General features: G+C 29.7%; 1 long non-coding RNA gene across 14 annotated transcripts; it reads right to left on the reverse strand.

The window, feature by feature from the left end:
• Window positions 1–3,545: 3,545 nt before the first annotated feature.
• Window positions 3,546–7,951, reverse strand: LOC145101835 (uncharacterized). Of its 14 annotated transcripts, none has more exons than XR_013705883.1 (6): window positions 7,292–7,951; window positions 7,143–7,211; window positions 6,056–6,880; window positions 5,863–5,889; window positions 5,300–5,358; window positions 3,546–3,823 (listed from the first exon to the last, which is right to left on the reverse strand). It is a non-coding gene; the product is annotated as an uncharacterized LOC145101835 (long non-coding RNA). The 14 variants fall into 14 exon arrangements; XR_013705882.1 differs by having other exon boundaries at window positions 7,143–7,478; window positions 7,579–7,950; XR_013705876.1 differs by having other exon boundaries at window positions 7,143–7,514; window positions 7,579–7,950.
• Between the last annotated feature and the right edge of the window lie 18,147 nt (window positions 7,952–26,098).

A 26,098-nucleotide genomic window follows, 5' to 3' on the forward strand; every position in this document is an offset into this window, starting at 1 on the left:
CCGGTCCAGTCCAAGAGTCGGTCTGGTCTGGTTCGATCCAAATACTCACCCTAACCTTGATATTATAATATTATAACTTGCAAAATTAATTTTCCAAATAAAAGCAATTAATATATAAATCAAGTTCACAAATATCCCTTTCATATGATTTTTCTGTCAAATATACATAAAATTCAGAAATATAGTCTAAAATAATAGTTAAAAAGCTAAAATATTTCAGCTTTGATAGCTCAACTTTGAAGGATTGTAACTTACTGAATATAATACCAAAATCAACAAAATTATAGTCTAAATTCATTTACAAACTGTAAACTAAATGTTAGAAAAAACCGCAGGTCAATCCGACTTAAAACGAATGAGTTGTGGTTGTTTAAAAAATTCATAGATTACAAAATTTTAAAAATCTTGGTGAAAAGCTAAAATTTTCTAGCTTTGATAACTTAACTTTGAAAGACTGTAATTCATTGAATATAATACATAAACCAACATAATTATAGTCTAAATTCATCTAAAAACTATAAATTAAACGTTTGAAAAAACCGTGTGTCAATCCGACTTAAAACGAATGAGTTATGGTTGTTTAAAAATTTTCACAGATTACAAAATTTTAAAAATGTTGCTGAAAAGCTGAAATTTTTCTGCTTTGATAGCTCAATTTTGAAAGACTGTAACTCATTGAATATAATACCAAAATCAACAAAATTATACTAAATTCATCTACAAACTGTAAATTAAACGTTAGAAAAAACCGTGTGTCAAATCGACTTAAAACGAATGAGTTATGGTTGTTTAAAAATTTTCATAGATTACAATTTTTTTAAAATTGGGTCCAACCGGTTTCAAACCCGATAAAAACCGGACCAGACCGGGAAAAAAAACCGGACCGGTTTTGATGGATTCCTAGAGCCGAGAACCGGCCCAGGGGTCCAAAAAAACGGTCTGGTTCGGTCCGGTCTAAATGCTCACTCTTATATCATTGGATATATTTGGGTTTCTTCAAGAATACAAAATCGAACCCAAAAATCAAGAACAGAAAAATAAACCTATAGATTAAGAACATAGATTCGTGTGTGAGTTTCTTGAAAAATACAAAATCCTTTTCTTCTCGAGTTTAATAAAGATCAATTTCTAAAGAAAGCTCAACTTTTATCAACAACTTCTCCCGTTTTTGGTTTCACCGTCTTTGATCTACAAATGCAACCACCACCATCTTTGATTTGTACCTTCCATCTACAAGAAACTAGTGGGAGATGTTAGAGACAGACATTCTAGACAGTAAAACAATAGATGAAGCAACCTTTAGACCATCTGTATGAATAAAAATGACTTCTTAGTTATTAGATGAACTAAGGTTAAAAAATAAATATATTTTTGTAGTAAAAATTCATTAGCTATTTTAAATAAATTATTAATTAAGAGACTTATATTTTTTTATTTATATAAAATTGTAATTATTGATTAAATAAATATATAAAATTATTATTTGAGACAGTTTTTATTTGTTTAAATAATGAAAAAAAATAAAAATATTTAAAATGAAATGTTAAATTGATTATAACACAATAAGTGAGGTAAATTAAAACCGTTAAAAATCATAATAAAAATAAGTGATTTTGTGTTTAATTTCAATATAAACATGCATATTAAAGTGTGTGTATATATATATATATATATATATATATATATATATATATATATATATATATCAAGGTTGTAAAAATCGTTCGGCGGTGGCTCGGCGGTCGACTGGCGATAAACGATTAATCAAACTCGACGGGGATTAATTGGGAACCCTAAATTATTAATAAAATTATTTAAAAAATTAATATTTCCTAACAAATTATGTATTTTGAAATTTCCAATTTTAAAAATTTGAAATTTTAAAAATTTTAGTATAATATTTTAAATTTTGAAAGCTTAAAAGTTTAAAATTTTAAAATTTTGGTATAATAATTGAATTTTTTTTTAATTTTTTAAATATTTCCCGCCTATGACCGCCGAGGACCGCCAAGCCCGAGTTTGACCGATTTCCGCCAAGCACCCTAATCGTAATCAGTTCGAGACAGCCAAACGATTAATCGGCCGCCAAGGCCGATTTTTGCAACACTGATATATATATATATATATATATATATATATATATATATATATATATATATATATATATATATATATATATAGAGAGAGAGAGAGAGAGAGAGAGAGATATTTAGGTTTATGGAAAAAAAAAAACCTTAAAACCCTAAAATGCATAAAAAAAAAATTTGAAATCATAATTTTTTTACTTTAAATTACTAAAATTAGTTGCTTTTTTAATAAATTAACTGAAAAAAATAAAATAATAATATTATTCTTTTTGTTTCTTTTCAAAAAAGAATCATCGATTTTATTAAAAATCTATGATTTTTTGTTATGTAAAATCAAAAAAAAAAAAGAAAATTGAAATCTCAAGATATTTTTTTTATACATTTTTAAGGTTTCTATGGTTTTTTTAGGATTTGTTGATTTCCATATAACCCTTCATTATATATATATATATATATATATATATATATATATATATATATATATATATATATATATATATATATATATATATATATATATATATATATATATAATTTTGTTTAGAGGTAAATATGATGACCGGATTTTTAGTGGACATCAATAAGAAAGATAGTGTGTATAATATTGAACTAAAACATCTATTCTAATAAATAAATGTTTTTTTTTTGCCACATGTGACATTCTCAATCAATTTGCTTAATGTCATTTTTTGGTTATTTTGAATTAATTTCTTTTCCACATGTCATTTCATGGATTTTTCTATTTTGATAAATTCTACATAATACTTTAATATTATAATTACAATAAATATAGAAATAAATTAATATTAATTTCATTAATGGACTTGGTCCTTATTTCAAAATTTTCAAATTAAAGTTCATTATTTATTTAAATTTGAAAGATAAAAAAATCAATTTTAATAGTTCATTATTTTTCTTATTTTCTTATAAATCCAAAATTTTTAAATATTTAGACATTTATATTCAAATTCTTTTAATTAACCCATGTAATACATGGGTTTTACACCTAATGATAGAAATATATAAAGGTAATATCTGTTTGTCTTATTTAAAGCATTGAAAGTTATGGGATTACCTTGATTACTTGATTATTATACCTAAAATATAGTGGATTTGAAAGCATACATGTATCCGAACAACATGGGCATAATAGATGTTTAAATTTAGAATTGCTATAATTATAACTAGGTGGGGAACCCCCACATTGCAGGGGTCGGATACGATAATTTTTAAAAAACAGTATGCAGGGGTAGTTTGGTTAAAAAAAACTTAAAATCAAAATTTTTTACGTATAGAAAAAGTATGTAGGGGCAGTTTGGTCCAAAAATATTAGAATAAAAAATTTCTAACTATAAGAACAGTATGTAGGGGCAGTTTACAGAACTGTTTACCCAAAAATTTTGCATTTGATTTTAACCAAAAAAAACTTTGCAATTAGGACTTGTTTATAGAACCCAATGTCACAAATTACTACACCATAAATTATAAACTCGAAATACAATGAATCCATATTAACTTCTATGCAATTTACTATTTATAAGAAGGGATCTTCTGAGTTTCTTTATAGGTAACAAACCTATCTTTCTTGATTATGTTGTAGAATCAACTACTGGAAACCATTTCTTCAACTCTTAGGGTTGGGTTGAAGGTTTGAAACTGACCTTCTGGTCCATGAACTCTTTGGTCTTTTTCTTTCGTTTTGTTCACCTTGTGTTTGCAAAAGGGGACATCCTTGACTGAAATCAATCAAATAAAAATTAAGGTAGTGAATATTTTTGTCTAAAATATAATCTAAAATCTGTCCATTTAGTAATCAAAAGGTAAACTGCATCGCACAAGGAATTTAATGGAATATGAAAAATTTTATATTTTTTCATTTTGTCATCCAAACATAATGTTTATTCAAATTTTTATTACAATTCAATCAAACATTGACAACATGTGGAGTACCGGAAAACAATTTAAAATATCTAGTAAACGCTATGCCCCTTTCTTGCAACTAAAAAGAATGACAATTAGCAGCGAAGTAGGAATTAAAAAGGCAGTCCAGCTGTAAAAAAAATAGAAAAATACAAACTAATAGAAAATAAAATGACGTTATCTTTGTGAGGCATTTCCACAAAGTACATTGCTATTAAGTTCATTTTCCGTATAGAAGTTACCTTAAAGAATGGTGAAGTTGTGAAATCGGAGATTAAATCTGACAATGGAAAAAAAATACATATAGCAATGTAGTTGCCATTTGGGTCATTTTACTCGTAAAAATGGAAAATGCACCTAATAGCAATGTAGTTTGGTTTTTGAAAAAAGAAACAAAAAAATTACAAAAAAAAAAAAAAAAACCCGAAAAAAATGTGTAAATTCAAAGCTGGTTGTTATTTATTGCATTTAGCACCTAAAGATGGAAAAGCCAAAAATGACTATGTACTGTGTTTTTTGGTAAAGGAATAAAAACAAAATGCAAAGTATATCGCTAATTACTCAATTTACTACTTAAATATATTCAACATCAATCTGAGTTCAAAACTGTTGAAATAAAAAAAAAAAAAAGATTTACCATACAAACAATATGCAAGAGTCGTGTCATCCAAAATTGTTAAATTCAAATTTTTGTAAGTACAAAAACATTATGCAAGGGCATTTTCGACCAAAACTGTTAAAATAAATAAAATTTTAACTATAAAACTAGTATGCAGGGGCAGTTTCGTCTAAAATTGTTCAAAACGAATTTTTTTAAGTTTAAAAATAATATGCAGGGGCAGTTTGGTCCAAAAATCTTAAAATCAAAATCTTTAACTATAGAAACAATATGCAGGAGCAGTTTGGTCCAAAAATGTTAGAATCAAAAATTTGTAACTATAAAAATAGTATGTAGGGACAGTTTTCAGATGCATTTTGGTAAATAGTTCTGTAACTATAAAAGAACAAATATACAGCTTTAAATCTTTTTGTATAAATACTCAATGTTCTTCAAAAATCCATATCAATGGAAAGCAAATAAAGCAACATAATATCTTCATTCATGTTCAACATTTCATAAAAGTACCAGATTTCACAAACCAACAATACAAATTAGGTCAAAATGTTTTCTTGATTATAAACCAACAAAAATAAAATTTATTTGGATGATTAAATATTTGATTGAAAAGATTGTGTGTAAGAATTTGATGTTTATTCATTTCTAACAGCAAACAAAAATATTGAACTCTTACCTTTGTGTAATCTGGAGTAAATATCCCTTTTGCACAAATCAAATAACCATCTGTTAAAACTTTGTATTATACATATATGAAGCCTGATTAGCAACTTGTTAGGTGAAAAGTCAGAAAAAAAAACTGAAGGTTATGAGGATATTAAAAAAGTCGAATCGTTTATAGCCACATGAATCAAAAATGATGATTACCATATGAAAATTACAGATTACAAACATGTTTGGAGTAAAAAATTAACCAATTACTAACAAATTATGGAAGCACCGTTAAAAGCTTAAGCAAACCAACAGTTTTTGCAAGTGTAGTCCAAAATATGAAAAATTAAGTATACATCAAAAGAAAAAAAGAACAAGTAGCAATATACACAGCACCCATAGTCACACCTAAATAGAAGACAATAAAAACCAATCAATCAAATGAAAGTGGTAATAGCTAGGGAAATGAGAGCTTATACCAAATAGAAATATGACAGGTTTCTCTGTTCTTCAAAAGGACAAACGAATTGGGAAAACGTAAAAATGGAGTGAACAATGCACTGAAAATCAAATAAAAAGGTATAGTACCTTGAAGTTTATTCATCGATAAATCTCCTGCAACAAAACATCTATTAGTCAATAGAGGTATCAGCAGTGAACACACAATCGAAAGGAAGAAGTTAGACGAATGAAAAAAATCAAGAAACCTAAAAAAAGAGCAGGAGAAAGCAGCATACAAAAGCGAAGAAAAAATAATATGAACAAAGAAAACGCCACTTACTCCTATTGAACACCAGTGGTTATTGTGAAGGAGTAAAGGGATTGGAAGTTTTAGATGCTGGAATACTTCTAGCAAAAGTCGACATCAACTCCCTCTAAAAGATACGATGGTATTGGTGGCCTTCAAACAGATACAAAAATGGAACCGGAAGTGGTAAAGAACACCAAAATAGAAATGGATGAAAAAATTGAACAACATACCTTGTCAGATAAATCACATGATAATAAACAGGTTGTAGCCGAAAACCTACAGACACGACTGACATGATCGGGAAGGTTTATCCGTGCAGAATGGACCAAATTGTCAATATCAAAAACCTTTGTGACAGAATCGGAACACCATAAAGTTTACACATGTCCACCTCCATCATTAACAATATGTTGCTATATTTCATGCACTTAACAATTAATCTTATCATCAAAAGATTAATAATTATACAATGAACAAAATCCGCAAAACGTTTGAATTGCACTAAATAACATATGCATAATCTTTAATTTAAAAGCTCCAAATGCTATAATACAAAGACATCTACATATGTATAAAGTTTTTTTTTTAATAATACATGGTGTACTTGATTGTCTCTCTCCAAAAACAATCCTTGAGGAGAGAGGTGGAGGAGATGAGACTCGAAGATGATTATTCCTTTTTGGTAAACCATTTAAGGTGCCAAAATCGAGTGTATACACAATTGGTTAGCACTTAAGTGATGAAAAGAGCTAAGTGCAGTGCATACCTGTGAATGACAAATTCCAAACACTTCACACAGTAAACAAAAGCATTGGTGAATCCTTCACGACCAGAGGTGTGGCATACGATACCTTCCTACAGTAACAGAGAAAAAAATTAGGCAATCTCAGCATTACTCGAGTACTCGACCTTAAAAGCAAACACATTTATCCTCAAATTCAGCACAAACTATTATTCATGGGGATTAGGGGACAACAGAGCATGGTACGTCGTGCAAAACTCAGTTAATAAACGCAAATTTAATAAATTTCCCTTTGTAGATTAATGAAAAAAGAAAAAAAAAATTACTGCGAATACACCAAATAACTTCGAAAATACTTTGTAAAGAAATACAAACCTTCTCGAATGGAGTAATTGGTTCCATCTCCTTCGTTTTATTATGCAACTATCTTCAATCTCGAACCGACTAATCGACTCATGACCCAGACAAAAAAATTGAATTTAAGACGATACATTTGTAATAAGTTGACTACAAATGCGACTTACCTGCACCATCTAGTGAATCGGTCAAACACATTAAAGATCGAACCTAATCTCGAGCTCAGAGCTGTGTTTGGACAGATGGAGAGTAAGACGTAAGGCTAAGCGTTCATTACGGTTACGGTGGAGACAAAGACTGGGAATGGAAGGGTAATCTGTATTTGTCGATTTCACATGGAGAAATTGATTAGCCCTAATAGTAAAAGGGAACGGAACATGGATTATTATCCTGTAAGATTTGAAGCAGAAGTTTAGAAGTGGGGATTTTGGACTTTAATCAACCAAAATTAAACCTGATGTGATGATATGGGTGGGTTGCCAAGCGACAGTGGTGGATTCCGAAGCAACACATATGTGTGTGTGTGTGTTTCAGCTACCGTCTAAGTCGATTTGCAGGCTGGATAGAGGACGACAATAGAGGCGAGGTGAGAGGGTGAAGCTTTGAGAAGAACGAAATCAACGATGGGATAAAATGGGCCACCGTCTGGATTTAGGGTGAGAGAGAAAGAGAGAGAGATGTTGAGGAAAAGAACGACGATTATCGGTGCAGGAAGTGGGTGTTTTGGATAGAGCTGGAAGCGGAAGAGATTGGATAAGGAGCCGGTGGGAAGGATCCTGAGCAGATAAACCAAACGATGATACACATGTATACAATAATGTAAATTTCCATAAAATATCCAGGTACAAATCAAAACGGAAACAACACATCCAAGGGTCATTCTTGCCAAAAATGACAACACTTTACTATTCAAATTCATGCTCTTCTTTTTATATATATATATATATATATATATATATATATATATATATATATATATATATATATATATATGAATTGAAGATTTATAGGTTGCTAAAAATTAGCCTGATTTAAAGCGATTCTTCCATTTATAACTAACTAAGCGAATACTCGCGCGTTGCGCAAAAGCATCTATATAGCTGAACTCTTTACAAATTTATGTTTTTTTTTAAATATAACAATAATGTTGTTCTAAAATTTGATATAATAATTCGTATACTAAGTTGATATAATATATTGATTATTTTTATTATAAGATAATATATACATTTATTAAAACTGCATAATCTCATTCTTTTGAATGCCCTCTACCCATGGGTTACTTATGAATAAAATTAAATATAATATATGGCTTAATATTATTTATAGTCGTTATTATTAATTAATTTTTTAAAATATATTTGTTTAACATTTTAATTTCTTCATTGTAATTATTTAAAACATCAAACAATTTTTTTTTTATTTTAAAGGTAGCAATATAATCATTTATATAAATTTATTTTTAATTATTTTTATTGTAAGTTATTTTAAGTTACTTATTTGAAACTTTTAACGATTATAAAAATATATTTAGGAAATATTTTAGTTAAATTGATATTACAATTTAGCTTTTGCTTTTAGCACTACAATTTATCACTTTTAACTATTCACAAAATATTCATTGAGTTTTTTTAATTGAGCTGAAATTTATATTGAAGTTGACCCTATAATGTTATATATAAATTAACAATTTAAGTATTTTGTCCAAACTATTCAAAAGTTATAGCTTTAAACTGATAATGGTTTACATACAACAACATATTAAATCTAATAAATTAAGTATATTATGTCAAAAGTTAAAGACATAACTTTATAAGTAGAAGTAAAATATTATTTTAATATTGAAATTTAGTTTATTTATGATTACACTTTAGGTTTGATACTTATTTAACCTTATTAATCAGTTTATAATCATTATTAGAAAGACACTACAATTTATCATTTTTAACTATTTACAAAATATTCTTTAGGTTGTTTAAGTTGAACCAAAATTTATATTTAAGTTGATCCTATAAGGTTATATTTTAATTAACAATTTAAGTATTTTATACATATTGTTCAAAAATTGTAGCTTTAAAATGATAACGGTTTACATACAACAACATATTAGACCTAATAAATTAAGTATAATATGTTAAAAGTTAAAAACATAACTTTATAAGTAGAAGAAAATAAATTCTTTTAATATTAAAATTTAGTTTATATATGATTACACTTTAGGTTTTATATTTATTTAACCTTATTAACCAACTTGTAATCATTATTAGAAAGAAATTAAAAAGTCAAGGGAGTTTCAAATGAATGTGGTGAAAGAAAAAACGAATGAGAGTTTCAAATAAATGTGGTGAAAGGAAAAATGATTCCTTTATAAGTATACCAAACGAATGTCTACGCGTTGCGCAAAAATACCTATATAGTTGAAATCTTTACAAATATATGTTTTTTTAAATATAACAATAAAGTTGTTGTTAAATTTGATATAATAATTCGTATACTAAATTGATTATTTTGAATTTTATATATATATATATATATATATATATATATATATATATATATATATAGAGAGAGAGAGAGAGAGAGAGAGAGCTAGGTTCATTTGTTTAAACTAAGTATTGTGTTATCGTATGCATAAATGTGGGTCAATCAAACTTAAATAATTAAATAAATAAATAAGGGTAATTTAGTCATTTGTTTAATAACTTCCAAAAATAATCTCTATAATCTTGCTAGCCTTCACTCTTAACCTAATTTATTTTCTTATATACAGCCGTCGATGACCTGAAACAAAAAGAAGGGCAGCCTATCGACCTTGTACATCAATGAACTATCACTCCCTCACTGCTTTCTTTTTCTCTCTCGTCTATGAAATTAACGAAGAAGAAGCCTATGGTCGACGACTTTTTGTCGGCGATTGCAGCCCTCTTTGCCTCCTACAGATCATGTAGCACCACCACTCCACCATCGACTGTAGCTATTGTTGCTCCATTGGTTTGCTGCTGACCAACGACAGGAAAGGAACCCAAAAGGGTCGCCGGAAAAGGCAACTTCCCTCCCCTTGTGAAATCAAGCAATCACCAAACACCACTCCACCACAAACTGTTGCTACTGCTTTTCTTCTGTGGATTGTTGTCGGTGACCATCCTCAGCGGTTCCAACCTCCACTCCCTTGTTTCTTCGAAAAATAACATCACCCAATCACCCATTATTCCTTCACTATCGGTGATGAGAAAGGAAACCACAATGGGCTCATCAGAGACGTTGACTGCAACCCCTCTTGTCGAAGAAGCATCACCCACACGCTTCCCTTGCCCACTGCTACTTCCGGTAGAAGCTAAATAAGGGTAGACGTCGACCGCAACCCCTCTTGTGTGTAATGTTGTTTCAAAAACGTGGTTTTAGTATGCTTCCTGCTTACTGTGATTTAGTTTTTGATGTGGCGTTGGCTCATATTTCTTTTCAAATAGATTATGCTTTTGATTTCTATTCTGATTTCTGAAACAGAGTCAAAATGGTCATTGGATAGAAAACAATAGGTGTTTGGATTGGGTGTTTGACAGGGAAGGAAAGGAAATGAAAAGCAGTTTTTTGGCTAATATACATATCAAAATGAGTAGTTTTTTGGCTAATATCTATTGGAATGCAATCAAGAATTCCAATTCTATTGGAATGGAATGACGAATTCCAATTCTATTGGAATCACAGAAGTTGATGTTTGAAGAACGGACCACAAAATTGAAACGGACCTCATTATTCTTTTAGAATGTATTAGTCGTTGTTAGATTTTGATGTAATTATTAACAATTGTTACCCGTATTCTATAAGAAATAATGTATTTGCTATTTTTATACTTCAATTGATTGTTCAAGAATTTGTTATTCTACAAGAAATTTTTAAATTCATGATTGTTCAAGAATTTTTGAATATACTCATAAACATATTTTGTCAGAATGTCCGAATTAAAAGAATTATAATTCTTAAAATCGGATTTTTAAAATTAATAGAATCTATGATCCCTTAAAAATGTAATTTTCCTTTATTAAATCTATATTAATCGACTAAATTACCCTTGTAATTAATTAAGAAGATTTTTTCAATTATATTTAATTCAATAATATATATTAATCACTTTCTTAAAATAAGAAAATTTGATTGGCCCATATTTATGAATACAATAACAAAATAATTACTTTAAACAAAATAACCTAAGCATATATATATATATATATATATACACACACACACACACAAACACACACACACACACATATATATATATATATATATATATATATATATATATATATATACTATAACTGCATAATCTCAACTGTTTGAATAACTTCTACCCGCGGGTTACTCGTGAATAAAATTAAATATAATATATGGTTTAATGCTATTTATAGTTGTTGTTATTGTTAGTTAATTTTTTTAAAATTTATTTGCTTAATGTTTTAATTTCTATCATTATAATTATTTAAAACATCAAACATTGTTTTTTTTTTATTTTAAAGGTAACAATATAATCATTTATATAGACTTATTTTTAACTATTGTTATTGTAAGTTATTTTAAGCTACGTATTTGAAAACATTTAACGATTATAAAAATATATTTACGAAATATTTTAGTTAAATTGAAATTATAATTTAGTTTTTGCATTTATCACTACAATTTATCACTTTTAACTATTCACAAAATATTCACTGGGTTTTTTAAGTGGAACTGGAATTTATATTTAAGTTGACACTGTAATGTTATATTTAAATTAACAATTTAAGTATTTTGTCCAAACTGTTGAAAAGTTGTAACTTTAAACTGATAATGGTTTACATACAACAACATATTAAATATAATATATTAAGTATAATATGTTAAAAGTTAAAGACATAACTTTATAAGTAGAAGTAAAGATATTATTTTAATATTAAAATTTAGTTTATTTATTATTACACTTTAAGTTTGATATTTATTTAACATTATTAACTAACCTATAATCAATATTAGAAAGACACAACAATTTATCACTTTTAACTATTTACAAAATATTATTTGGGTGGTTTCAGTTAAACTAAATTTTATATTTAAGTTGAGTCTTTAATGTTATATTTAAATTTACAATTTAAGTATTTTATCCAAATTGTTCTAAAATTGTATATATTAAAACTAATAAATTAAGTAGAATATGTTAAAAGTTAACAAAACATAACTTTATAAATAGAAGTAAAGATATTATTTTAATATTAGTTGATATACATTTACATTTTAGGTTTGATATTTATCTAACCTAATTAACCAACTTATAATTATTATTAGAAAAAATTGAAAGGTCATGGGAGTTTCAAATGAATGTGGTGAAAGAAAAAATGATTCCTTTATAATATGATATGATATGATATGATATGATATAAATAAGTAGAAGTAAAGATATTATTTTGATATTGAAATTTAGTTTATATATGATTACACTTTAGGTTTGATATTTATTTATCCTTATTAACCAACTTATAATTATTATTAGAAAAAAATTGAAAAGTCATGTAAGTTTCAAATGAATGTGATGAAAGGAAAAGTGAATGAGTGTTTCAAATGAATGCGGTGAAAGAAAAAATGTTTCCTTTATAAGTATACTAGGCGAATGCCCGCGCGTTGCGCAGAAACACCTATATAGTTGAAATCTTTACACATATATGTTTTTTTTAAATATAACAATAGTTTTAAATTTGATATAATATTTTTTTATAGTAAATTGATATAATATATTAATTATTTTGAATTATATGATAATATATACATCTATTATAACTTCATAATCTCAATCGTTTGAATGACTTCTACTCGCGAGTTACACATGAATTAAATTAAATATAATATATGATATAATGTTATTTATAGTTGTTGTTATTATTAATTAGGTCTTTTAAATTTATTTGCTTAATGTTTTAATTTCTAACATTATAATTATTTAAACATCAAACATTAATTTTTAATTTTAAAGGTAACAATATAATAATTTATTATAGAGTTATTTTAAACTATTGTTATTGTAAGATATTTTAAGCCACTTATTTAAAAACTTTTAACGATTATAAAAATAGCTTTGGGAAATATTTTAGTTAAATCGAGATTACATTTTAGTTTTTTGCATTTACCACTACAATTTATCAATTTTAACTATTTACAAAATATTCTTTGGTTTTTAAAGGGAACTGAAATTTATATTTAAGTTGACATTGTAATGTTAAATTTAAGTTAACAATTTAAGTATTTTGTCAAAAGTGTTCAAAAGTTGTAGCTTTAAACTGACAATGATTTACATATAACAACATATTACATCTAATAAATAAAATATAATATTTTAGAAGTTAAACAACATAACTTTATAAGTAGAAGTAAATATATTATTTTAAAATTGAAATTTAGTTTATTTATGATTACACTTTAGGTTTGATATTTGTTTAACCTTATTAACTAACTTATAATCATTATTAGAAAGACGCTACAATTTATCACTTTTAACTATTTATAAAATATTATTTGGGTTGTTTGAGTTAAACTAAAATTTATATTTAAGTTGACCCTGTAATGTTATGTTTAAATTAATAATTTTAGGGTAAATGGCACAAAAAACACTATTTTTACATAGAAATTCGATTTTGACACCGTGTTATTTTTGTGTCAGTTTTGACACTTGTAACAGCCCGGAATCTCAGGTATTATTAAATTATGTTTTTGGGGTGATTTAAGAGGGGACTCGGCGAGTTGGAGCCTAGACTCGCCGAGTAGGATCGCAGACTTGGTCGCGGGATCGCGACTGGACTCGACGAGTCCAGATATGGACTCGGCGAGTCTACGCTGTTTAGCGAAAACCCTAACCGTTCAGGTTTGGGACGTATAAAAAGGACTCATTGGCCGTCATTGTTCATTTTAGCCTTCTGAGAAGAACCCTAAATCGATTGTGTGCATCTGGAGCAAGGATTATAGGCCATTGTTGATTATAGAAGAGTGGTTGTGCAAGGAAGAGAAGGGATTGGCTAAAGGAGCAGAAAGGGAGTCACATTCTGAGGATTGGGGACACAGAGGATACATCATCCAGGTAAGAATTCGAGTATACTCTGCTATGTTGATGTGATTATGGAATTAGGGTTTATGGAACCCTTTTTGTGAATAGATTGAATGTTACCCTAGTCCCCTAAACGATTGTAACCCTGTATTGGGACCTATGGAGGTCCAGAATGTCCCATGTCTGTGCATTTCGGGAATTGATGAAGGTTTTGGATTGGAATCCTTATGCCTTAGGTCAAAATGCAAATTATGAATCATATGGTGTATCATGAGCACTGAAATGAGGACTTTATGTGCTGGATCAGCCTAGGAAGGCCAGACCTAGGAATGCTCGAAGCAGTTCTGACCTTAGGATGCAGTTTGAGCGGTTGCATGGCATGGACTCGCCGAGTCCGATGAACAGACTCGGCGAGTAGCTTGAAGATTAACTGGGACTCGTCGAGTTGTTCTTCAGACTCGGCGAGTTGAGTCAGGGTGGCCCCGCGATTCTTCCAGGAGTAACTCGTCGGGTCAAGGAGGATACTCGACGAGTAGATAGGGAATCTCAGAGAGTTGGAGGACGTCTAGACTCGCCGAGTCGCCATGGCACTCGCCGAGTCCGGTCGAGTTGACCGTTGACCGTTGACCGTTGACCAGAGTTGACCTAAGTCTGACTTCTTAGGGATAGTCACACTTAGAAGATATAAGTGTTAATGAGAGATATGTGATGTTATAGGGAGGTTGTAGCTCGTCGGATTGTGCATGAGTGATTTCAGGATTTGCTAGCTTTCAGCATTCACGAGGTGAGTCTTCTCACTATACTGTACCCGGAAGGGTTTGACTGTGTGACCGGAAGGTCAGGTATGATGTGTGATATGTATGCTATATGTGGTAAGCTGTTTGTTATATATGCTATGTATGTTATGGGCCGGAAGGCAATATGTTATGGGCCGGAAGGCAATATGTTATGGGCCGGAAGGCAATATGTTGTGTTATGGACCGGAAGGTCGGCATGGGTAGGACTGGAAGGTTTACCCAGCAGGGACGGAAGTCCCCTAAGACACATGGACCGATAGGTCAGGGCCTGGAAAGGCGTATGTGCGTAAGTTGTATACTGGGGAACTCACTAAGCATTATGCTTACAGTTGTTGTGTATGTGTTTCAAGTACTAGCGAGGACCGTGGGAAGGCGCCGGCGTGATCGATACACACTGAAGGATGTTTTTATGATCTTGGGATTTAGACAATTTGTATTTGACATGACACTTAAATTATTTATGCCTTGTTTTGAATGGAAATACTTTATTTTTAAAATGAAAAAAAATTTGTTTGAAAATTTGAGTTGTTACAACACTGTGTTTTCCAATTCGTTACAATTCTGATCACTTGACCGGTTAACCAGGTTACATGCTGACGTGGCATGATGACGTGTCAGTTTTGATGACGTGGAATACTGACATGATATGCTGACGTGTCAAAATTGATTTTTTTTCCACAAAAAACACTAAGTTTTCACTTTTTTTCGATTTTGACACTAAGTTTAATTTTTTATTTCAATTTTGACACTATGTTTTTTTTGTTCCAAATCGAACATCATTTATCAAATTTTGTTCAATTTTGTCTATTTTCCATTTGAAAACCGTATAAATATATTTTTTTATTACATTTTAAACCGTATAAACATATTTTTTCGTTTAAAAACCACATTTTTATTTAAATACAAGGTATTTTTTTTTCTTACATTCAAAGCATTAGTTATATCATGAGAATCAAACTAACCATAAACTTCTAATAAGATGTAAAAATTTGATGGGTTGCAAACTTGATATCCAAATTTTGACCAACTACACGCCTATAAACCTTCAAACACATTTTAAAGTTGCATATTAATGTAAAATACAATTTTTATATAGCTAATACATATTTATACATAAAAATATGGTTTGAGTGTAAAAAAAAATGTATTTATACAAAACTATGGTTTTTAAATGAAAAAAAAACATATTTATACGGTTTAAATGTATTTAAAAAATATTTATACGGTTTCAAATAGAAAATTGTCAACATTGAACAAAATTGGAAAAAATGATGTTCGATTTGGAACAAAAAAACACAGTGTCAAAGTTGAAAGAAAAAAATTAAACGTAGTGTCAAAATCGAAAAAAAATGAAAACTTAGTGTTTTTTGTGAGAAAAAAAATTCAATTTTGACACGTCAGCATATCATGTCAGCATGCCACGTCATCAAAACTGACACGTCATCATGCCACGTCAGCATGCAACCTGGTTAACCGGTCAAGTGGTCAGAATTGTAACAAATTGGAAAACACAGTGTCAAAATTGACACAAAAAAACACAGTGTCAAAATCGAATTTCTGTGTAAAAAGAGTGTTTTTTGTGTCATTTACCCATAATTTTAAGTATTTTATACAAATTTTTCCAAAATTGTATCTTTAAAATGATAATAGTTTATATCTAACAATATATTAAAACTAATAAATTAATTATAATATGTTAAAAATAAAAAAAATAACTTTATAAGTAGAAGTAAAGATATTATTTTAATATTGAAATTTAGTTTATATATGATCACACTTTAGGTTTGATATTTATTTAACTTAATTAACCAAATTATAATTATTATTAGAAAGAAATTGAAAAGTCATGGGAGTTTCAAATGAATGTGGTGAAAGGAAAAATGCTAGCTATATATATATATATATATATATATATATATATATATATATATATATATATATATATATATATATATATATATATATATATATAAAGATAATGATAATGATAATGATAATGATAATGATAATGATATTATTTTTCCATTTATCAAAGATTGTTATCTTCCTTTTATAACTGATATGTATTTTTCCATTTATGTATTTTTCCATTTATCAACGATTGTTATTTTAAAAGAGCATATCTAAATGTAATTAAATATGCTATGCCTAATATACCGGATTTTTTCTGTTTTATTTTATTATTTTGTTTTAATTTTAATTCGGTTTTAAATATTCAGGAGGTATAGTAAAATGATATGTGGCAAACATAAAATACGGAGATTTATAGAATGACATGTGTACAAATAAAACTATTTTTTTATTATGTAAGATAGATTGACTTTTCAAAAAATCAATAGTTAAAAGGTGTTTGGCAAACACTAGCTTTTATAGGCAAAAATGGTTTTTGCAAAAAGCCTTGAATTGTTCGCGTAAATAAGAGGATGAGGAGGCATGTTGAAGAAGATGGAGATATCGATGTTATTTTAATTGTTTTTTTTTATTTGAAGAAAATAGTAAAATTACAATATACATGAGGATTCCTGGTGACATTTCCAATATAACATCTGATCTCTACTTGATGAGTGCAGGCGAAATGTATATATTTTTATGGAGTTTTAGTTTAATTTTGCACTACAAATTGTGTATAAAAGTATTTTACCAACTACATATACGTCTCTATATTGAAATGTAATACATAAAATTACAGTGAAAGATTTAAAGTAATCACTAAAAAACCTAATAAACCTTGTTACATAACACAATAGAAAAAAAAAATAAAAAATAAAATAAACCTATACTAATACATATAAGATAGGTGTCCAAAGAAGTTATAATAATAAAAAACCAAATTCAAAATACATAAAGTGTCAACACGTTTGACGGTTTGAGGCTAAATAAATCCGACTTTAAGTCTTTAAGGATACAAACGGGAAGAAAATAAAAATATTCATCCATATACAAAATTGTAGCCTATTAAGGGCCCATCAAACAAAATCACAGCCTGATACTCGAAATCGCATTAGGGTCCAACTGCTATTTTAGTGGTTCTTTTGATTATTACTTAGTTTTTTTTTTTTTTTTGTTTCTTTTTTTTTTTTTTTTGACAAATGATTATAAAGTTTTACTAGATTTGTCTTTCTCTTTTTATTATGGGAAAATGACTTACCAAGGTAATTAACTTTTTTTGGAAAGGGAACTTCCCTAACGATGGTTTCCGGGCCAGCTTTCGCGCACCGACTAATCCCCCGCTGCAAACATAAAGATTTGCCTCATGCCCTGGAGTCACTACAGGCGAACCTCCATGACCACAAAGGCTGAGTGGTGCCAGGATTTGAACATGGGTCAATAGGTTATCCACCATATCTTCCACATGCCTTACCAAGTCACCACAACCCAAGTGGTTGGTAATTAACTTTTTGATATGTTCATATATAGGTAACTATCTTTTTTTTTTTTTTATATATCTAGATAACAAACTTGTTGGAAGTACATATGACCATTATGACCTGCTATAGCAGGTTAAATCCTAGATGTGAAATACTTTCAACAAGTTCGTTACCTTGATGTGTGCAAAATAAATAGTTACCCAAATATGAATAAAACGAAAAGTAAAAATAAATTACATGAATGGTCCCTGTGGTTTGGAGGAATTTGTGTTTTTGGTCCCTAACTTATTTTTCTAATTCGGATGGTCCTTACTGTTTATTTTTGTTGCGCGTTTGGTCCCTACTTACCTAAAAAGACTATTTTGCCCATATTAATTTATTTTTTAATTAATTTTCTTATTTATGTATTATTTTTTATATATTTAAAAAAATTAATAGACCCCACATATCTGTATCTCCTCACCATAAACCTCAAACCATTTTTGAAAAATTTAATTCAGATGATCCCTACTGTTTTTTTTTTTTTTTTTTGCGCGTTTGGTTTCTGTCTTACCTAAAAAGACCATTGTGCCCTTATTAATTTATTTTTTAATTAATTTTCTTATTTATCTATTTATTTTTTATTTATTTAAAAAAATTAACAGACTACACATATTTGTATCTCCTCACTATAAACCTGAAACCACGTTTGAGAAATTTAATTTGGGTCTTACCAGTCACCATCCCATCTTTCATCCTCCCCAACTTTTATTTCTTTTTCATCTTTAGTGACATCGATGTCTTCATCATCCTTCTTTTTTTGGTACTTCAACTCTGGCGAACAAACACCATAACCTACTGTTTCTTCATCTTTAGTGGTTGTGGTGTTGATTCGATGGAGTTGAAGGACCGAAAAAAGAAAGGATGGTGAAGACGTTGATATCACTAAAGATGGAAAATAAATAGAAGTTGAGGATGATGAGAGATGAGATTATAAGGAGATAAATATATAGGGTCTATTAATTTTTTTTTAAATATATAAAATATACATACATAATTAAAAAATAATAATAATAAAGGCACAATAGTCTTTTTAAGTAAGACAGGGACCAAACTCGTAACAAAATTAAACAGTAGGGATCCTCCGAGTTAAAAAAATAAATTAATTAAAAAATAAACAGTAAAGATCATCCGAGTAGATACAAATATGTGGGGTCTATTAATTTTTTTAATATGTAAAAAAATAAATACATAAATAAGAAAATTAATTAAAAAATAAATTAATAAGGACACAATAGTCTTTTTAGATAAAATATGGACCAAACACGCAATAAAAATAAACACTAGGGGCCATCCAAGTTAAAAAAAATAAAATAGAGACAAAAAACACAAATTCTCCCAAACCATAGGGACCATTCGTGTAATTTACTTTTACTTTTCATTTTGTTCATATTTGGGTAACTATTTTTTTTGTACACGTTTAGGTAACGAACTTGTTGAAAGTGTTCACATCTAGGATTTAACCTGCTATAGCAGGTCATAATGGTCATATGTGAACACTTCCAACAAGTTTGTTACCTAGATATGTACAAAAAAAAAGATAGTTACCTATGTGTGAACATACCGAAAAGTTAATTACCTTGGTAAGTCATTTTCCCTTTTATTATTAACCCCTACAAACCTTGTAAGAATTTGAAACCACAATCTGTTGAAAACTGCCTATCCATGTTACTTTTCGACAATCATAAAGGACCATTTATGTAATTTTGTTAAAAGTTTATGTATAAAGTCAAATTTTAGAGCAAGTCAATTGAAATATATATATCAACTATAATAAATGAAGATCATTTTGCCACATGTCAATGACTCTCATGAGTTTTGATACTTGTCATTTTATTATATTTTTGAAATTAAATAATATCCACATGTCAATTTCTAAGTTTTTCTAATTTTTAAAATTAAAAAATCATATAATACTTATATATGCAACATATTAAATGTAATAAATACTACCTCCGTCCCAAATTGATAGCCCACTTTTAAGTTTTGAAGTCTTTTTTCTTTAACTTTCACCTTAAATATTTTTATTTTTGATAGATAATATTTGATGAAAAATATATGAATGGATTGTATTTTAAATATTTTTTTAATTGTTATAAGTTTTATCAAGTAATATATATAACACAAATAAAAATATTTAAGGTCAAAGTTAAAGAAAAAAATTGAAAAGTCAAAAGTGGAGTATTAATTTGGGACAGAGGGAGTATAATAATAATTGTAATTAATTCGTTTTTTCTTTTTTTATCTCAAAATTTTATTTAAAAAAATACTTAATGTTTAATTTTAATATTTAATTTCTTTATTCAACCCGTGTAATACACGGGTTTTACACCTAATATATATATATATATATATATATATATATATATATATATATATATATATATATATATATATATATATATATCCACGTTTTTTTAGCAATGATAAAAAAAATAGTAAGAAGCTAATATCAATTACATAGATATATATAATTAAGAGGGTTTTATAACAACACAATCCAAACCTAAATCTTCTTGTTCCCACAACTAAACCAACCAAAAATTATTAGCATAACCTTCTCCACAATGCTACATTTTAGAAAGTTAACATTTTAGAAAACTACATTATTCCTCAAAACGTAATAGCATCCAAATAGTAGTTAAAATAATAACCTCCAAAACTATTTTCCTCATTTTCATAAGTCTAACTGTATCTACCCAAGATTAATTCTACTATATTAATTTGATTTGAGGCTTAAATTGAAGATCAACCTAGTTGGAAATTGAGTGCCAGACTTGATCTGCTACCTTACTAAACATAAAAACATGACTCGTATCTTCATGTTGGTTAACACACGTAGGCCGACGTAAAAAAAAGGGAATGTGAATACCACGATCCATCAAGTTGACTCTAGTCGGCAAACCATTAAGCAAAAACTCTCCAAAGAAGTACATTCATCTTAATTGGGACAAACTGATTCCACCTGGTAGCAGTAGAAATAGGATATAACCGACCAACATCGATGTGACACCTCACCTCTCATACTGAGAACCTGCCATCAACCGAGAGCTCCCACTCCCATTGATCTAGCACCAGACTAAGACGAACATTAGCGAGTAACTGAGACATACTAGTGAACAGCTCAACTTCCATACCAGATCTAACATCTCGTCGCCAATTTCACCTTTGATCATTAACCGAAACAAAACAATCTTGTTGAATATCCAAAGAATAAAGCCTTGGAACAGATGCATAATCTTTTTGTTGCCAATATATCTCTTTCCAAAAATACATAGAATTACCCATTCCCACAATATTCTGAGTCATGGAATGAGAAGCATCTCAAAAGACCTAACAATTGACGACCAAACACCACCCATCTTTGGTTTATCATCAAACTACCCCAACCCACCAAACTATGGGTGGCTTTATTAACCTTACCCCAAAGCGTTTTTTCTTCGACAAGAAATCTCCACCTCCATTTTTGAAGTAATACATGGTTAAAGGAAAACAAACTACAAATACCCAATCCACCATTCTTCTTTTCCATTAGCACCTTATTCCATTTTATCCAAGTAAATTTGCGGCCACCTTCACCGATTCCCCAAAAAAAACCTAGATCGAATTAACTCTAGAAGCTATCACACAATATTTGGTGACTTATAAAGGGACATAAAGTATATACTAAGGCTTCCTAATACAGCCTTAGTAAGCGTCAATCTGGCACCAATCGACAAAAGATTGATCTTCTAAGCTGCTAATTTCTTTTTAAATCTCTGCATAACAGTTTTCCAACTATCTACCATTGACATTGATGCTCAAACCAGCATACCTAGATAAGAAAAAGGAGTTGTCGTTACACCATACCCCGTAACCATGGCAAGGTCGTGAAACTCACTCAAGGAAAGACTGACTCCAATCAAACTCGATTTATGCATATTCACCTTCGATCCAGACACCAAGTAAAAGCACTGAAGAACAGTAACCCACTCTCCCATGAAAATTGCATCACGTGTATAAAATAGATATGAAACAACTACACCATCAGAGCCAACCTTCGCTCTCTTAAACAATCCATGAACCAAAGCATCTTCCATAGCAACATGTAACCCCCTCTATAGCGATTTAAAAAAAAAGTGATATAAAGGATCTCCTTGTCTGAAGTCCACGATGAAGACGAAACTCAGTAGTAGCGTTATCATTAACTAACACCAAAGCCTGAGAAGAAAGTAGACATGCTTTAATCCAACGAATCCATTTTCCATCAAAACCAATATAATGTATAGTCTGCATGAGGTAGTCCGAACTAATAGAATCATACACATTATCGAAGTCAACTTTGAATATCATCAACCTTTTCTTCTTCCGCTTATAACAATCAATGATCTCGTTCACCATTAACGAACCATCTAAAATTAGGCGGTCCTTCACAAAGGTTGACTGGTCTGGGCTAATAATAGTATCAATGACACCAGCCAATGTGTTCACCAAAAGCTTATCAATAATATTATACTACATATCAATTGAGCTGATATGCCTATAATCATTTAGGTAAAGCAGATTGCCAACCTTTGGGATTAACGTAACAAATGATGAATTACATCCATTAGGGATACAACTTGTTGCATAGAACTCATCCACAAATTCTAAAACATCCACTTTTATGACATCTCAAAAAAAGTTACGAAACCAAAAGTAAACCCATCTGGGCCCGGAGCTCTATCATTGCCACAAGACCATACATCAGCTCGAATCTCATCATCAAAAACATAACCGACAAGCAATCCCAACAATTATTATCTAAAATAGGAAGTTATGCACTTCTATTACTCACATTACTCCTTTGAAACGATTGGAACTTGTGTCTGAAAAAAAATCAAAAAAAGCATCCTTTACCTTATCCGGTGCCGAGAGCCAAACACCATCAACTAACACCGCGGAAACTGCCAATCTCCTTCTATGTTTTTTAATCATATAATGAAAATATTTAGTGTTTTCATCCCCTTCAATACCCCACCTAATCCTTGACTTTTGAAGAAGATCCATGCTCTTGGTTTTTTCAAAGTCTTGATCTCTACCTCCTATATAAAAAAATCAATATCTTGAAGAGTCCTTATCACATTATCCTTTTCCACTTTTATTTTAGCCACCACCTCTTTAAACCAATACCTTAAACGACTTTTAAGAAACATAAGTTTAATTTTGAAATTAATAAAATTGTTATCTGTATTCCCACTATCAAACTCCATCCAAGCCAAAACCACCTGATACTAAATCCTTCCACTTGAAACCTTGAGTCAAAGAGCTTAAAAGAAGTAGGTTCATAAGTTTACTGAGCTTTGGCTCTTTCAAAAAAAAAAGAAATAGGTTCATAATCCAAAACTCCACTTTTTAAAATAATTAGGCAATGATCGAACCACAACCTAGAGAGAACCAATGCCAAAATATCTAGAAAATAATTTAGAACAACCCCTGTAACTAAAAGTAGATCCACCTTTGCCATCTTAGTACATTGACGATTTACCCAAGTAAAACGGTTACCACCTAACGGGACATAAAAGAGTTGAATTCACAATAAAATCATTAAATTCGTCAGCGGAACAAACACATTCCAAATCCTTCATTTGCCTCTCGAACAACATTGAAATCACCAAAAGCAATGTACTCACCATGATTCGGTTCGTATGAAAGATAAAATAAAGGGAAATTGCGGAATCTAGCCCTTATAAACGCTCATTTTAATAAAAATAACCAATACTTTTTTTTGGGAAATTAACCACATGCTTCGGAATATCATATTCCATAGCACGTAATTTTGTTCCGGACTTATGATCTGGAATACGATATTCCAAAGTATGTATGATCTTGTTCTGGAGTAGGTGTTGGTTGGTGGGATTTTGGTCAAGCGGGGGATATAGCTCAGTTGGTAGAGCTCCGCTCTTGCAATTGGGTCGTTGCGATTACGGGTTGGAATCTGACATCCTATACTTTCCAGACTGGAAAAGTGTATTCCGAACTACAATCCGGAACGGCCGTACATTCTGGAGTGTTATTCGGGAGAGCTAGAATTAGGGTTTTTGTATGTTTTTGTTCGAAATATGCAATACATTTATGTGTTTAATCTATTTGTATCTTCGATACTTTCCATAAACGTTCCGGAAAAATATGTATACGCGATTTTTGTCGAGTTGCAGTTTCTAGTGGAGGGCAATGGCAACGTATCGACGAATGTATGCAATATCTTGCTCCATATTACACATGATTTGGTGTAGATATAAGCAATGATATCAACTGCATTGGGTTAGTTACGTTGGTTGCTTCTAAGTCCATGTTACACACTAATCAAATTCGTCTATCTTTTTAATGTCCTGGGTTAAATATAATTATGCTGACTCTTGATGATAGTGAAGTTAGATATTTTCTTAGTTTTGTTACTACGATGCATCCCTACAGAGTACAATTGTTTGTTGTTAATAATGTTATGGAAAGTGGTACTAATTGATTTCCCGGGGAAAATCGTTCTAGAAATGGTTCTTCTGGTGCTGGAAGTAACCTAATATGTAAATTATTACATATGAAAACCAACCATGTTCTTTCTTACGATGACCATATAGATGGGGGTTATTATAGGTATCAAAGTAAGGCTATTGTTGACACTGACCTTACTGTTGATGTTGATGAATTTTCGAATGATGAGGCAAAATTAATGATATTAGTTGATGATGGTAATATAATTCCACATAGAGAGCCAGTTGTACATTTTCATAGTTACACTAAATTTGATAGGGATGATCATGAAAGCGGAGAGAAGGAAAATGATCCCTTACAACCCCAAAAAGCACAACATGAAAAGTTTCCTTTTTATTTTCCGATTCTGTGGAAACACAACCCACCCATTGGGTTATGCCTAAACCTTTACCACTGCCCGAATTAGCTCAACAAAATCATAAAGCGGCCACAACGCACAACTATACTTCTGATGTGAAGTTATACCAACTCTTCAAAAACAAAGAAACACTTAAACTTAATTTAGGATTGAAAAGTATTAGTGAAGGTTTTCAATATAAAGTGAAAAATTATTCAAAAGACAAGTTTGAAGTTGTTTGTTATATGGATAATTGTGACTGGAGGATAAGGGAAACAAAACATAATACTACTAATGCATTTCAAGTGGTTAAACTATCAGACAAACACACTTTCTCAAACACACAGCTATGTCCCCATCACCGACAAGCCAACAAAAAGGTATTGGGTCACTTCTTCAAGGACATATTAGCTAATTGTACAGGTAATATGTTGCAGGGGAAACATATACAAAGAACTTTAAATGATCGTCTTTGTGTACATATTTCATACTGGAAAACATGGAATGCTAAAATGTATGCTCTAATCTATTGAGAGGGACCCCTAAAGAAAGCTTTCAAAGACTACCTTTATACTGTTACAACTTGCAGAAGTAGAATCCAAGGACAGTTACACATATAAAGACGAGTGATGAAAACAAATTTGAATACTTTTTCATGGCTATCGGTTGCGTGGTAATACTTTTTATATATTGAATTCTTTATATTAAATGTCCATACATGTGCATTCACTTTAATTAGATTATTAATTACTTTTTAGGTTTGAGCGTTTCAAAGATGTTTTGCGTCCTATTATTATCATTAATGTGTTAAATCTATATTCCCAAGAATCATTATTGAGTGACAATGCTAATAATATATG

Source organism: Lactuca serriola, chromosome 4 (genome assembly GCF_051521515.1).
Source record: "Lactuca serriola cultivar US96UC23 chromosome 4, Lser_US96UC23_V15, whole genome shotgun sequence".
Classification (NCBI taxonomy): domain Eukaryota; kingdom Viridiplantae; phylum Streptophyta; class Magnoliopsida; order Asterales; family Asteraceae; genus Lactuca; species Lactuca serriola.